Source organism: Armigeres subalbatus, chromosome 2, assembly GCF_024139115.2.
Source record: "Armigeres subalbatus isolate Guangzhou_Male chromosome 2, GZ_Asu_2, whole genome shotgun sequence".
Lineage (NCBI taxonomy): Eukaryota > Metazoa > Arthropoda > Insecta > Diptera > Culicidae > Armigeres > Armigeres subalbatus.
Window position 1 is genome coordinate 115,178,464 of NC_085140.1, and position 14,964 is coordinate 115,193,427.

Genomic DNA, 14,964 nt, shown 5'->3' on the forward strand with positions numbered 1-14,964 from the left:
GTAAGCTTAATAAATTAAATGAATGACATTTTAAAAATTCAGTAATTAATATTTATTTCATCTTATAGATTTCGGCTACATGGTTGGGTGATTCTCATTGAACTAACTACTGGTGGACTTTTTGTTGGTTGTTTATGTTGTGGTTATCGTCCCTTCTTTCCGCCAGTTACATAGTTAGCGACATAGTTAGGAATGGGGAATTTATTGATACATTATCAGATGCCGCTCAATTAGCTGACCTGTCATTGCGATAGAAGCAAAAACTGCTCTGGAATTTCTATATAACTGGTAAACTTTGATTGAAGTACCTTCTGTTCTATTTCCCTTGCTCTAATATCTGCGATAGTGTTTCTGTATCAAACCTATGGGTTTGGCAATTATATGAACACGAATAACAAAATTCGGCAACTATTGGAACATTGCACCATTTATTGAAGAATTGATTTCAAGTAACATTAATGTACATTATTTTAACAACAGCACTCTTTGCATTTATGAACTAGGGAAGATTCATTAATTACTTAACGCAAATATTAGCCATTTTCAAACCCCCCTCCCCCCTATGTCACACTTTTTGTATGAATCACTTAAAACTTTTGTATGGGTTGTCACACTTCGGTCACCGCCCCCCCCCCTTCCCCTCTAAGCGTTACGTAATTTATGGATGCTTCCCTATCGGATCACTCTCAAGACAGCGAAAACAAAGCATTGATAAAATGTTATCGAGCGATTCCTCAACGGTCGGGTCTTCAACTCTATGTTTTATTACCCTACTGCGGTGATTTTGGTTGCATGTTTTTCGTCTTTTTAATGATTTCATCCTCTTGAGCTTTAGACTCATCAACTGTACTTGAAAATTGTTGCTTCTTCACATACTGCAAAACTCCCCATTATCCAAACCTCAAATACATTATAACTGAAATAAAACAAATATGTATCCAATAAGTTTTGAATCCATGTCAATTGAATTAGCTTACTCCAACTAGTATTAGAAGATTATCATCAAAGCTATGGGTCCTTTATCCATCTGTCGTCGAAATATCATCACGGTCAGATATTGCCGATTGTGTAATATCGCTAATATGTTCATTACAATCGTAAATATCCTATTGATTAGAATAAGTTTCACAATGAGCTGAAATAAGTTATAAATAAAACACCAGAAAATGAAACGAAAACGATGAATAAAACTTTTTTTTCATTCTCACAAATCGAATGCCCAGAATTAAAAGCAAATTGAAAGTAATGTACACGACTGCCAGAATCAGCTTGATCAGCTCCGTGAAATCATGGACTCCATCAAATCAAACATATGTTCAATACACGAAATTTCAATAAAATGTGTCTTCTCATTGGTTACCTATTTGAACGCTGCACTTGACCGCCTCCAACATTGACAAACATATTTTGATAGTTGCAAAAAAGTAGCCCAACAGACGAAACGTCTCGGACTGCACCATGTTGCGTCTCGTTCTCGAAAACGCATTCCACCTACTGATTCTTCGGCGACTTCAAGACTCATTAATCATCACAAATTGCAATAGTAGAATGGTGTATATAAGGAACTTGATTAGTTAAATGAACGCGATTTATCTTTGTAATTCATAATATTAAGATCCACTGCTACATCAAGAAGCAAACGTAATGTTATTTGTAAAAATATTTCGCCATGATTTATCATTCAACTCAAATGTTAGATGAATAAGCCTAACCCGTTATATTAGAGTTGTTCCGACTAAACAACTTCTCACCAAAAAGTTCCATCTCACATATCTCTATTCTGTATATTTCGATTATATTTTGAATATTCATAAAATATCATACTCAAACTGCGATTGTTCACTTGCTTAAAAGCTGGGTATATGAAATTAAAATAATTAGATTTTAGTATAGCATAGATAGCATAGCATATACTTAGTTACGGTACTCTGTAGATCGGACACTAGTGATACTCATGTTTTCTTTTGAAATCCTTATCCAGATTGTATCAGAAATCAAGGTGGTGTGTGTCCTTGATTTCAATCTAGGATGAAAATCACAAAGCATGAGGATTACTACTTCTGACCACGCCCATCTTCACCGTAACTTGGGAGGGAAGGAAGTGTGATGTAGTTTACTTTAACGAGAGGCCTGACTCAGCGACACCCTCTAAGTACCACGGAGTGGATATTGGGAAGGTATTCGTTGGGTCAGGATTTGCCTGTAGCGAAATATGACCGTGGTAGATTTTACACCGAACACACCACGAAGGTGTCTACCAACGCTTCATGTGGTTGAGTGTCATCGAGAACAGCCCTCAAACTTTGAAGTAGTCGAACGATCGAAAGATTTCAATATCCTGACAGTCTGATATCATCAGATTGCAGAATTGGGATCGACATGGAAGCACTAGTCAGAATGGCTACCGAGTTTTCGAAATATTTGGAGACCCAACCGGATTGGATTGATACACGCACCAAAATACTCTATCGTGAAACGCAGATGATGTCTAAAATTTATAATTTTGAGATAATATGTATCGTGTGACGAAACCGATTAATACCAAACAAGATAACAATAGATGCTCGAAATCGTGGATGTAAATGGGTCATCAATTGCAAGGCACCTTAGACGAAATTTGTGAGCAAGAGTCCCTTTAATATTCGTGACCTGATAGGATATATAATATTTTACTTTAATTACTCTTGGCGACAAATGTATGATCTATAAATGATATATTTCGTGCCAAAATAAAACAGTAACACATAATCTATATATATATAAATGAAATGGTCTGTGTTCGTATCCGCATAACTCGAAAACGGCTCGATCGATTTTCTTCATTACTTCAGCAGATATGTTCATTATCGTTTCCGACGGTTTGTATGATATTTCCTCATGCGAAAATTAACTAATGTTGAGTAAATCTGAAAAACTAAAATAACGATTCGAATAGGAATTTCACATAGGCAGTTCACAATGTACATTTTCGCCTACTACGCAGGACAACGTCTGCCGGGTCAACTAGTGCTAAATAAAAATAAAAACATCCACCAAAAAAAAAATTGTTTTTTTTTGGCCCCCTCGATATTTTTGGAAAATGTATTTTGATAACTACTGCTGGTAAGAGGCCCTCCTTAGCCTCCTTAGCCATGCGATAAGACGCGCGGCTACAAAGCAAGACCATGCTGAGGGTGGCTGGGCTCGATTCTCGTCGCCGGTCTAGGCAATTTTCGATTTGGAAATTGTCTCGATGTCCCTAGGCATAAAAGTATCATCGTGTTCAGTGTCTCAAAACTCATGGATGATTCAAATCAAGCGTGAGTTGAAACGCACCCAACTCAGCACCTAAAAACTCGTGGATGAGTTTAATCATCCATTTGAATCATCGTAGGTTTTCTTTTGTTCTCCTTCGTTAAAAATAGTGACTTGACGTTTGTCGCATAAAATATTAGAATTTTTATGAAATGTCAAATTTAATTATATGTCTACATATTACCAGTTAATTTTCGTTATCTTTGCAGATACGTATTTCGACCACAACCGTGGTCGTCGCGTCTCTGTACTTGAATCGACTCGAAATACGTATCTGCAAAAGATAACGAAAATCAACTGGTGAATTAAATGGAAGTACTTAATTCGTCTTAGACGGTTTAATACATTCCACTAAAGAGCTTAATATATTTTCTGACTCTTTATGTATAAGTAATAAATTGCCCTAAATTGATTTTAAATGCGTTTTTGAACCAAAATGATTTTTTGAAAATGAAATGATGCGTTTTAGCATGAAAATTCAAGCGTGATGCATTCCTTAAAATCGAGACGATTTGTTCGCATGGGAGCACCTGTTGATTGAGATTTATGAGTGATTTTACCAACACTGGTTAGTCTCATGATATACGAATGCAAATATGGTAACTTGGCTTAGAATCTTCGCAGTTAATAACTGTGGAAGTGCCTAATGAACACTAAGGGTCTGTCTCATTTGAAGAATTAAACTTAAAAGTGACAGTTCGATAATTAGAAAATCACCCGGTCATAAGAATGGCTGGTGCTACCCATACTAATAAGACATCGATGCAAAATGATTCGATATCTGTCAAAAGTAATCTTGCTCTGCGAGCAGGCACATACATACACACATACAGACAGCAATGATGCGTCGAGCTGAGTCGATTAGATAATACTAGGGTCTCCGAGCCTCTATCAAAGTTCGGTTTTGGAGTGATCCTATAGTCTTTACGTATGCTTAGTATACGTGAAAGGCAAAAAGGGATCACATCCCGGGCAGAAGCCATGAACAGAATAACAAAACATGATATGGATTTGATTGATATAAGAGATAAAAGAACAGGCAACAATATCAAAATTTGCACCGAAATGTCATTTGAATAGCAAGATATGTTATTGATTAGAACAAACTAATGGCACATGATATTGTCTACTTTACAAATAGATAACTTGATCTCCCATGATATTTAAGTGCAAAATATTGATATTGTCGTCTGATCTTTATCTCTTATATCAATCAAGTCCATATCTCATTTTGGTATCTTATCAACATTTGCTATTATTTAGCTATTTTCGTCTACTCGGGATCCACCATTGTCTTAACCCGGGCAAACAAATCGCGATAGATGCTTTATTTCCAATTGAGAGAACATTTATCATTGCTTCATTCTCGGCTAATACATGCTTTCTTCGAAAAGATTATGTCTTTTTAATATTATTATTAAGCTGTGTTATATTCACTCAAAAAATTATGCCATATGCCCGTTATGCCAAATGACCGTTATGCCAAATGACCGTTATGCCAAATGGTCTTTATGCCAAATGACCATGTGTCAAATGGCGTTACGCCAAATGACCCGCTCACCTCCCACGCAAACCAACACCATCAACACTTAGGTAAAGACTTCTGCTATCTTAGTTTGGTGTTGTTGGTTTGCGTGAGAGTGCTATCAGATTCATCAAATCGACGTTTGAATAATTGTTTACAAAAGCAGATAAGTCGTTTTGGTACTGTTTTTGGCCGAATATGACATTTGGCCGAATAGCACATTTGGCCGAATAGGACATTTGGCCCAGTAGGATATTTGGTCGAATAGCCTATTGTGCTGGATATTTTCTCGCCTATTCAATACTCATGATGACCATGAGTTCTATGTGCGGGCATTGATAGACATTTGGCCGAATAGAGCTTTAACTTTCAGAGTCCTGTAACATTCTTTTCATGAATTAATTTGAGAAGCAATCAACAGACCAATATAAAGCTTTTGATTGCACTACTTAAATTATTTCATGAACAAAATGTTACTTAGGTCATTTTGAAAAGTTAAGCGAGATTTCACCGGGGAATAGGGTGTGAAAAGTGAGCTGTCTCACTTCTCATTACTTGTTTCCCACTTCTCACTGTGAAAAGTGAGTAGTGTGAAGTGAGAAGTTACTTCTCACATCACATTTTTTCACAGTGACAAGTAAGAAATTAGGAGTGAGAAGTGAGACGAATCAATTCTCATTCCTTATTTCTCATTTTTACTGTAAAAAGTGAGAAACGCGAAGTGAGTAATGAGACGTCTCACTACTCTTTTCACTTTTTACAGTGAGAAGTGAGAAATAAGCAGTGAGAATTGGTCACTTTCACTCTTAATTTCTACTCACTGTAAAAATGTGAGTAGATAGACGTTTTTCTCACTTTGCGCTTTCCATTTTCACACTGAGAAGTGGGAAATAAGTAGTAAATCAGGGTAACTTTTAGCCCTCAGGTCCGATTTAAACCAGATTTGGAACACACAGTCTCTATCCCCAGGGGAAGAGATAACAAAGGGGTTGAGAGAGTCATTAGGAAAGCAGGAAGATTGGGGAGGGTGGTTATATTGTTTAGTTAACGATCTTTTGCAACTTCTGAGCCCCTCAACCGATTTCCACCAAATTTGGAACACATATTCTCTGTCCTAAGACGATTATATAATAGATGGGAGGGTCGCAGGAGAAAGAAGGAGGCCATGTTAATGGAACGAACGTTTTCACATACCTGTTGAACGCATTAGTACATTTAAACTAAATTTGAGTTGGAGGGTCATTGGAAAAAGCGGAAGGTGGCTACGGGGAGTGTGGTTATTTATTATTATTCAGAAAACGACCACTTCAGTAAAAATTCTGCTCCCCTTGACCGATATTCTCAACAATTGGGTCATATATCCTCTATCCTAAACAGGCGATTATATATGGAGTTGGACGGAAAAGGGAGAGGTGTAAAAGAGGAGTAAAGTCCGCGAGATTAAGCATCAGTACATCAGGTGTGAAAAACGTAAGGCATATTGTACGATAAGCATATCGGTCGTTAGGCATATTTCAAATTTCCTCGAACATGACATTTCCCCGAATATAACGTACGTTTCCTCGCAAATGAAAATTTCTCAAAAATATTTCCTGGATTTGACATTTCCCCGAAAATAACAATTTTTCGAAAATGACACTTCTCTGAATATGACAGTTTCGGTAATTATCTTTTTCTCGGTAGAATTTTTTTGCCGGAGTTAATGTTTCTAAAAGTGATATCTACCTTCTTTTAATCATTGGGTGTTTTTTAACGATTCTTTTGATTTTCTTATCAACTGAGGAAGTAAGGTAAAATGGGGTAATATGCACCCCCGGGGCAAAATGACCTTTTGGCATATTTAGAGGTGTTCCAGGAAATATTTTCAAGAATGTTTACAACTGGATTGGTAGTTCGAAATGCGAACTACATGCGCTGTAGTAAATATTCTCGAAAAACTGTCGAAAATGTACTCGAAAAATTACAATGGGTCGTTTTGTCCCTGGGGTGCATATTACTCCAGTCCGTTTACCAACTGGTTTTAGCGTCATTGACCATTCCAACAGTTGCGAAATCAAACTCGCAATCCCTGGGTACATACAGCTACTCAACATAAAACTCTGTCCTGAATGTCCATAGTAAATTTTTATTCAATACGCTGTATATATAGGGTGAGACTGTATAATATGCCCCCAGCCTCCCCTAAGACATTACCTATAATAACTTTGTACTTTCTAACGCAATGTTATTTGGTAGCCCAAAAAGTCACAGTGAACACGTAATAAAGCTTTTTTTAAAAGTCGTGAAAAATGGGTTTCAACAAGTGCCTGGGCAAAACGCCCTATCTTAGCCAAAGACGATTCATAGCCCTTTATTAGTATTTTATCTATCCCATAATAAAAAGGTTACAAATCAAAAGTCTATTTAAGCAAGTTTGAATTACCAATCGATAGTTTCCATATCATTTGGAAGCAGCTGCCGCTGAGCTCGCCGCGCTTGTGTCCACTTGGTAAGGGCATATCGTCCTGCCTACACTGGGGCGTTTTGACCAGTGAAACATTTTTTAAGATGGAAGCTATTTTATATCATATTAATCACTGAGAAAAGCGCAAGTTTTGCGGACAGTATAGCAGCGTTGCTTTATAATATTGAGCAACCAAACATGGAAAGTTACATTAAATCTTTCACATTTTGGATTTTGGATGTAATCCGAAAATACTTCCACATTCACATATATAGTATAGTATACTATAGTATGATGGTCTTACAAATATTAAAAGGTATCAATATCAACTTATTTTTAACCTTAGTTAGTTATAGTTTGCTAGAAATAAAAGAAGAGAGTTTTGATAGGGGGGGGGGGGGTCTCATTATACCGTCTTACCCTAATAGCTTGTTTACAAAAAAAATAACAAAAAAGTAGGCTCTCCAATGGAACGGTTAACCCTTAAAAGGCCGGGACAACAGTCACCTTCTTCAAAGTGCTCGTTCTCCAAAGCGTTAACCAAATTTCATGACTCCAGACTTTTCTAAAACGGGATTAGTAGAAATTGCTTTTGACATAGGTGCCGACCTCTCCGCGTTCATGAGTATCGAAAATGTCTGTGTTTTTCCTTATTTTTTGCTATGATGGTCATATTTCTCCAGTTATCAAGTGCAATAAAGTTCTGGCGTCATAAAATAAAGTAAATACATGAAATATTTTAAGTAGAAGCGATTTTGAACGTTTCTAACACATCTGATTACTGTAATGACCGATATTGGAAGCCATATCCCTGATCTAAGAGTTATGGTCATATTTCTTAAAATCTGATCACGAAATAAACCAAATTGTGCCAGACAGGAGGGAAAAATATCACAAAAAACTGTACACATATATGTAATCAATTTTATGTGTTGAAGATACTATTTTGGAACATTCCAGTTCATCCAAAATATCCATTTCAGGTTCAGGTCTTGAATTCTACCATAGAAGCGAAAGGTAAGTAAAGTAAGGTAAGGTAATACACATAAAAATACTCAGAGTACATTCTACTCAGTTCAAAGAAATCAAATGACTCTTGGGAAATTTTTTTTGCGTGCCCCATAAAGACATTCTATAATGCGAGAAATGTTCTGAAGCTCAGCTCGTAAGACCTACGCAACAACGGCCTCGAAAATGTTTTCGGCAGCTATCAGAACCTTTCTCAACAGCTCCTTGGATACCTGCTAAGAAACGTTATACCGTTATACGACCTGAACTCAAGAATGTTTTGGATGCCCTTCAGTGTATTAAAATGCAGATAGATCGGTATATCACTTCTTGGCAGGTATCCAAGGATCTGTTGGGCAGGGTTTTGATAGTTGTAGAAAACTTTTTTAAGGCCGTTGTTGCGTAGGTCTTACGAGCCGAACTTCAGAACATTTCACGCATTCTAGACTGTCATTATGGGGCACGCAGAAAAATTTCAAATAAATCAAATTTCTCATGAGTCTTTTGATATCTTTGAACTGAGTAGGATGTACTCTGAGTATTTTTATTTGCATTTACCTTTCGCTTCTATGGTAGAATTCAAGACCTGAACTAACAGATTTTTGGATGAACTGGAATGTTTCAAAATAGTATCTTTGACACATAAAATTGATTACATATATGTCTACAGTTTTTTGAGATATTTTTCCCTCCTGTTTATGTAATAGTACTTTTATTCTACGATTCAGCGTAATGGTGTCCTTCAGATAATTTATTGGTAAGTTTTTGTGATTCTTTGGAGGTATTCAACTTCCGTATTCGATCCTCCTAAAAGTGAAATGAAAAAAATATTTTTTCTTCTTTACAACATACACGGTTTGTGTATTCACAAAAGTTGTAACAAAGCTTCTCATGAAAAACTTTATCGAAGATGCCAAGTTTGTAATTTCATTACTTTATATTTTTTATATTTTTATGCCAACAAGTTTTAAACATGTTCATCATATGAGCATACAAGCATATGGAGACGCATGGTACATTGTTTCATCAACTTCTTGTGACTAATACTCTTTTCATAATAAATGGATATATTTCCTCATTTTAATCATACAAACTATTCATTTGAGTTTTAAAAAATGACCATCATGGCCGCATTTAATCAAATTATATTTCCGATCAAAAAAACCAGAAACTTTTACGAGTTCATAATGTGAAAAAACACGGCAAATGCTGGGTAAAACGTACCATTGGTACTTCGCGTACCTGAAGGAATAAAATAGACCCCATCTCGCGGTTCTTAGTCTCTTACCCAGCAACTCCTATCCCTACCTCCTCGTGGCGCTGGCCGGGATACGAGCAACCTTAGGGCGAACCGAGGAAACTCGGTTCGTGGAACTGCAAATATCGGCAGCCCTTACTTTGCACCGTTCAATGTGCAAAAACGATCCATAAAAGAATGAAAAACGATCCGTAACTAACATCTGAGTGTTCCATAAAACGATACCATAAATCCATAAAATAGTTCGGGAGATTCCATAAAAAATAATTTTATGATCCATAAATCCTAATGTTTTTCATAGCTTTTGTGCACACACATACGCACACACATACACACACACATACATACACACACATACATACACACACATACATACACACATACACACATACATACAAACGGACAGACAGACATGTGCTCAGCTCGTCGAGCTGAGTCGATTGGTATATAATACTATGGGTCTCAGAGGCTTCTATCAAAAGTTCGTTCGTTATGAAAAAAGATCCATAAAAACTAAATTTTGATCCAATTTGCGCAATTTTTATCCTGATGATGATCCATAATTTCAGTAATATGACCCATAATTTTGGTCATATGATCCATAATTTTGTTTATATGATCCATAATGCTTGGAAAGAAGGCCAATGGAACTATATCAATTGATCCACACATTTTATAAAATCTATGGATCATTTGCCAATATTTATGGATCATATCACCAAAACTATGGATCATTTGAACAAAGCTATGGATCAAATAGTCAGAGTTATGGATCATATGACTAAAATTATGGATCATATTACTGAAATTATGGATCATCATTACGATAAAAAAATGCGCAAATTTGAAGTTTTATGGATCAAAATATAGTTTTTTATTGATCATTTTCCAAAGATTTATGGATCATTTGTCATACGCTCATGGTAAAATAGCAGGAATTGTATTGTTTTTCTTGGCTATGTTAATGGAACATATTTTCCCATTAATTGCTAAATTTTAGTTTAGTTATGGATCGAAAAAATATTCTTCATGGGATCTCCTGAACTATTTTATGGATTTATGGTAGCGTTTTATGGAACATTCAGAAGTTATTTATGGATCGATTTTCGTTTTTTTAAGGATCCGTCTTTATTGTTTATATGCAAAAGTATGTTTTGCCGCAAATATATTAACTTCATCGGGAGCACACGCATACTCGCCGATGTGCTCAAGGACCGTGGATTCGGCATCGTAGCGCTGTAGGAGGTTTGTTGGAAGGGGTCAATGGTGCGAACGTTTAGAGGTAATCATACCATCTACCAGAGCTGCGGCAACACACACGAGCTGGGAACAGCTTTCATAGTGATGGGCGATATGCAAAGGCGCGCGATTGAGTGGTAGCCGATCAACGAGATAACGTGCAGGTTGAGGATCAAAGGCCGGTTCTTCAACTTCAGCATAATCAACGTCCACAGCCCACACTCCAGAAGTACTGATGATGATAAGGACGCATTCTACGCACAGCTGGAAAGTGAGTACGATAGCTGCCCAAGCCACGACGTCGAAATCATCATAGGAGATTTGAACGCTCAGGTTGGCCAAGAGAAGGAGTTTAGACCGACAGCAGTTATTCCAATCGTTCGGGGCTGTCAGTTTGAATATGAATCTGAAATATTAATTTTCTCAGCAGCTGTTCTAGATTCATTTTTATACCAGTCAACTGTCAAAAAATAAAACTGGTATAACGCTCAGTTCTGTTTTCTGCAGATTTGAACCACGAATGAATCACGAGATTTAAATGTTTCTCAATGGCAGTGTTGCATTTGAACGCGTTTAAAATATTGACTGAACCCGTGATCATAAGAACAGCACGCGCGTTCCGTTCTAAAAGTTGGACTCCAAGGAGGCTTTGCTTGAACACAGTATGAACTTTGTTATTCGCTCAAAGGTCTGTCAGTTCGTTCACACCACTGCTTCCGGTTTTCTGTTCACCCCGCTATGTAATCAAACCCTGAGATTAAACCAAATAATTCAAGTAGAGTTCATAAACATTTGTGTTTTCCCATTCGAACCATATATCTTTTAATAATTGCAAAAAAACTAATATTGACTTTTTTATTTAATAAATAGTTTAAGAACTTGATGAAATATTATGTTTCCTGCAAGTCAAGATTCGAGAAAATGTATGAAGAAAAAGCACCCTTTACGTTCTTCTGATTTTATCTACTTCAATGCATACATATTATTTAACTAACACGTTGTCAATTTTAGATTATACAAATAAAGAACGATAGAAATAAAATGAGAATCCGCCATCCTTGACCAAAAAGAACACTATTGTTCTTAGAACAACATCCTCGTTCGCCTTCTCTTATGGGAATTTAACTCAGGATTTGGCCGATCAATCACTATACTAAGGCGGTAGCACCGATTGTTTAAGGATTGGTGACCATGTTTCAACGGAATGCTATTTAATAGACCCACGCCATTTACAAATCCCAAAACCTAGGACGATCAGCCAATAATTCCCGATGAAATAGGCCGATTAAAGCTGCAAAAGTTTCTGCGAAACAATTTGGTGGTATTCACAACCATGTAAATAGATAAAGTATTTCAGACAGCAATACAAAATACTGGAAGAAGGGCTGCTGTTCAAAAATTGAAGCTATTTTACCTACCTTTGACACGAGTTAGTCCTATCCAATTAAATTCCACTGTTTGTAGTCCTTTTGAGTCATTTTTTCCGTATATTAAGGACCGGGAAGCAAATTTACGGATAAGCAGCTAAAATTCCCTGATCTCAAATTCTAAACCCCGCCGTACATCCTCCTTAAGTTGTCATCCTGAGTCACATTTCCATATTGTTACTACGGAAAGTACAAAGCTGCATAACATTTTCTAATTTCCCTTGAAATTCTGAATTATCCGTTGACAGAAGCCTCTTAATTATAAATCTATTTACGTTGATTGAATTATGATTCATTTCAGTCTTTGTTATATTGCTGTTCCAGAGAAAACATTCCTTTTTCCGGTTCAATTTTCAAACTACCGCAGCTGTCACTTCATACTTTTCCTTTGCTATTTGGCATGGCATACTACTATGATAACCCCAATTACCAGCTTTTTGTTTCAGTGTATAGAAGATTTGCAGGCTGGCGGTAGAACTTTGACAGCTGCGGTAGAACTTTGCGGAATCCTCAAAATGGAAAATTTTGAAAAGATCCGCAATACATACATAGGGGAGCAGACGGCTTTGGCAGGTTTTGTTCTATTATTGGCAGGGGGGTTTTTGTCGACCGAATTTTATGAAATTTGGCCACAATATTCTTTGATATGCAAAGAATGTTTGGGCCAAATTTGAGCATAATCAGTCGTAAAAAACCCCCCTGCCAATAATAGAACAAAACCTGCCAAAGCCGTCATTACCCCTATACGTTAATATAAAAAAAAAAACTTTATAAAGGCATCAGTAGACTGGCCCAGATTACTATGGGGAGAAAAAAATGTTGTCGAATTCCAAAGGGCACCCCCCAAAATTGTGTCTTTGGGTGAGAAAATCAATCTCTGAAAATTTCAGCTCAATCGCTTGATGCATAAGCTGGCGCATTTGATTTGAAGTTTGTATGGGGCTTTCAGCCAAAATGTATAGGAAAATACACCTCCGTCACTCATTCGATCTGAAAATTGGATCTGATTGCTCGATTGACCTCAGAATTGCAAAAACGGCAGTTGGTATGCTACAGAACAAATTCACAGAACATTGCATGATGATTAAATGAACTTTCATATAATTTTCGGCTGATTTATTAGGAGCTGATTTGTGAATTTTTGGGTTTTTTGATCGAATCGCATCAGCCGAAGCCTATATATAAATTCATTTAATCATCATACAATGTTCTGTGAAATTGTTCTGTAGCATACCAACTGCCGTTTTTGCAATTCTAAGGTCAATCGAGCAATCAGAACCAATTTCCAGATCGAATGAGTGACGGAGGTGTATTTTCCTATACATTTTGGCTGAAATCCCCATACATACTTCAAATCAAATGCGCCAGCTTATGCAACAAGCGATTGAGCTGAAATTTTCAGAGATTGATTTTCTCACCCAAAGACACAATCCTGGGGGGTGCCCCGTGGAATTAGACAACTTTTTGTTTCCTGGGCCAGTCTAGGCATCAGATTGTTTAATTTCACTTGATATTTTTAACGCATTCAAAAATAAGAGCTGAACGCAGAGTTCAAGAGCCAAATGAAAATTCTGAACGATGATCCAAGATTGCTGTGATCAAGTTCAGATTAAAAACACGAACGGACTTTTCTTAGCACGCGTCCAGTTCAAAATGCAACACTGCTCAATGGGCTAGGAGAACAGGACGAATGCTGTCATCAGAGAAAAAGTAGAAACACTAAAATTTACCACGGCAGGGTAGAGCCAACGGAATTCAAAATAATTTTAAAAATTACAAGCTGATTTTTTTTGAAAATGGTTTATTGCACGGGATTAGAAATTCAATAAAAATGAAAAATAGTACCTCTGCCGGGATCGATTCGAGAAAAACATTTATTATCATGAACAATCAAATAAATATATGATGTAGATAATCAAAAAATTGGCAAAATTTAAATAATAAAACCCACTACCTTTCCAGGGTTATCAGTCGAAGTAAGGCCACTATTTAGAAATTGACTGCAACCAGATATTCGGAGGTTCCACGTCTCATGTTACAGAAACGACAGATATCATTCGGAGCCTGGCCTATTCAAAAAGGTTATGCAGGAAGGCGTGTGCTTGACATGAGGCATTGATTAGTATATAGGGGAAATGTTCCGATCTCCATCTCACAGTACATATATCCATCTCATCGCTAAACAAAGAAATACGGCACCAAATTCGTCGCTTCTTTTTGTCAACATGCGTGCTCACTGCTGAAAAAAATCACAAAAATAATAAACAAACCAAATTCCTTTCCATTGCTTTGTTTTTGATGGGATGGAAATAGGAGCTATGAGATGAAGTGGCGAATCGTTCCCCTATGTATATAATAAATCATCATTTTAGACTACTCAAGATATTCCGATACCTATAAGGAATTTTCCACATTGTAAATATTCTTATCAAACAAATTTGAAATTGATGCCTTTAGCAAAGTTAATTCGGTGGGAAAAGTATTTAGGAATTTTACAAATAGGCATGCAATATACTTGCATGTTTGAAATATTGCTCTAGCTTGAGATCCCTCGTACCTAGACCCAAGTTGTATTCGGCAACATTGTTCAGGATGTCCAGGACTACAAAGCGGTTAGCGATATATTGAGCAATTTTTCCAAAGTGGCGGCGCAAATGAGCAATGATGTATTTTAGCGCATAATATTTTTGGAAAACATGAATGTTGTGGTAGAATCTACCGATGCAAATAATAAAATGCGTTCACAGAACTCTAAGAAAACCCTGGAGTT

The 14,964-nt window shown here is 36.7% G+C and overlaps 1 protein-coding gene across 2 annotated transcripts in view; it reads right to left on the minus strand.

The window, feature by feature from the left end:
• Positions 1 to 14,964, minus strand: part of LOC134210693 (flightin) — an 81,761-nt gene that overhangs the window by 64,231 nt on the left and 2,566 nt on the right. The window lies entirely within an intron of this gene.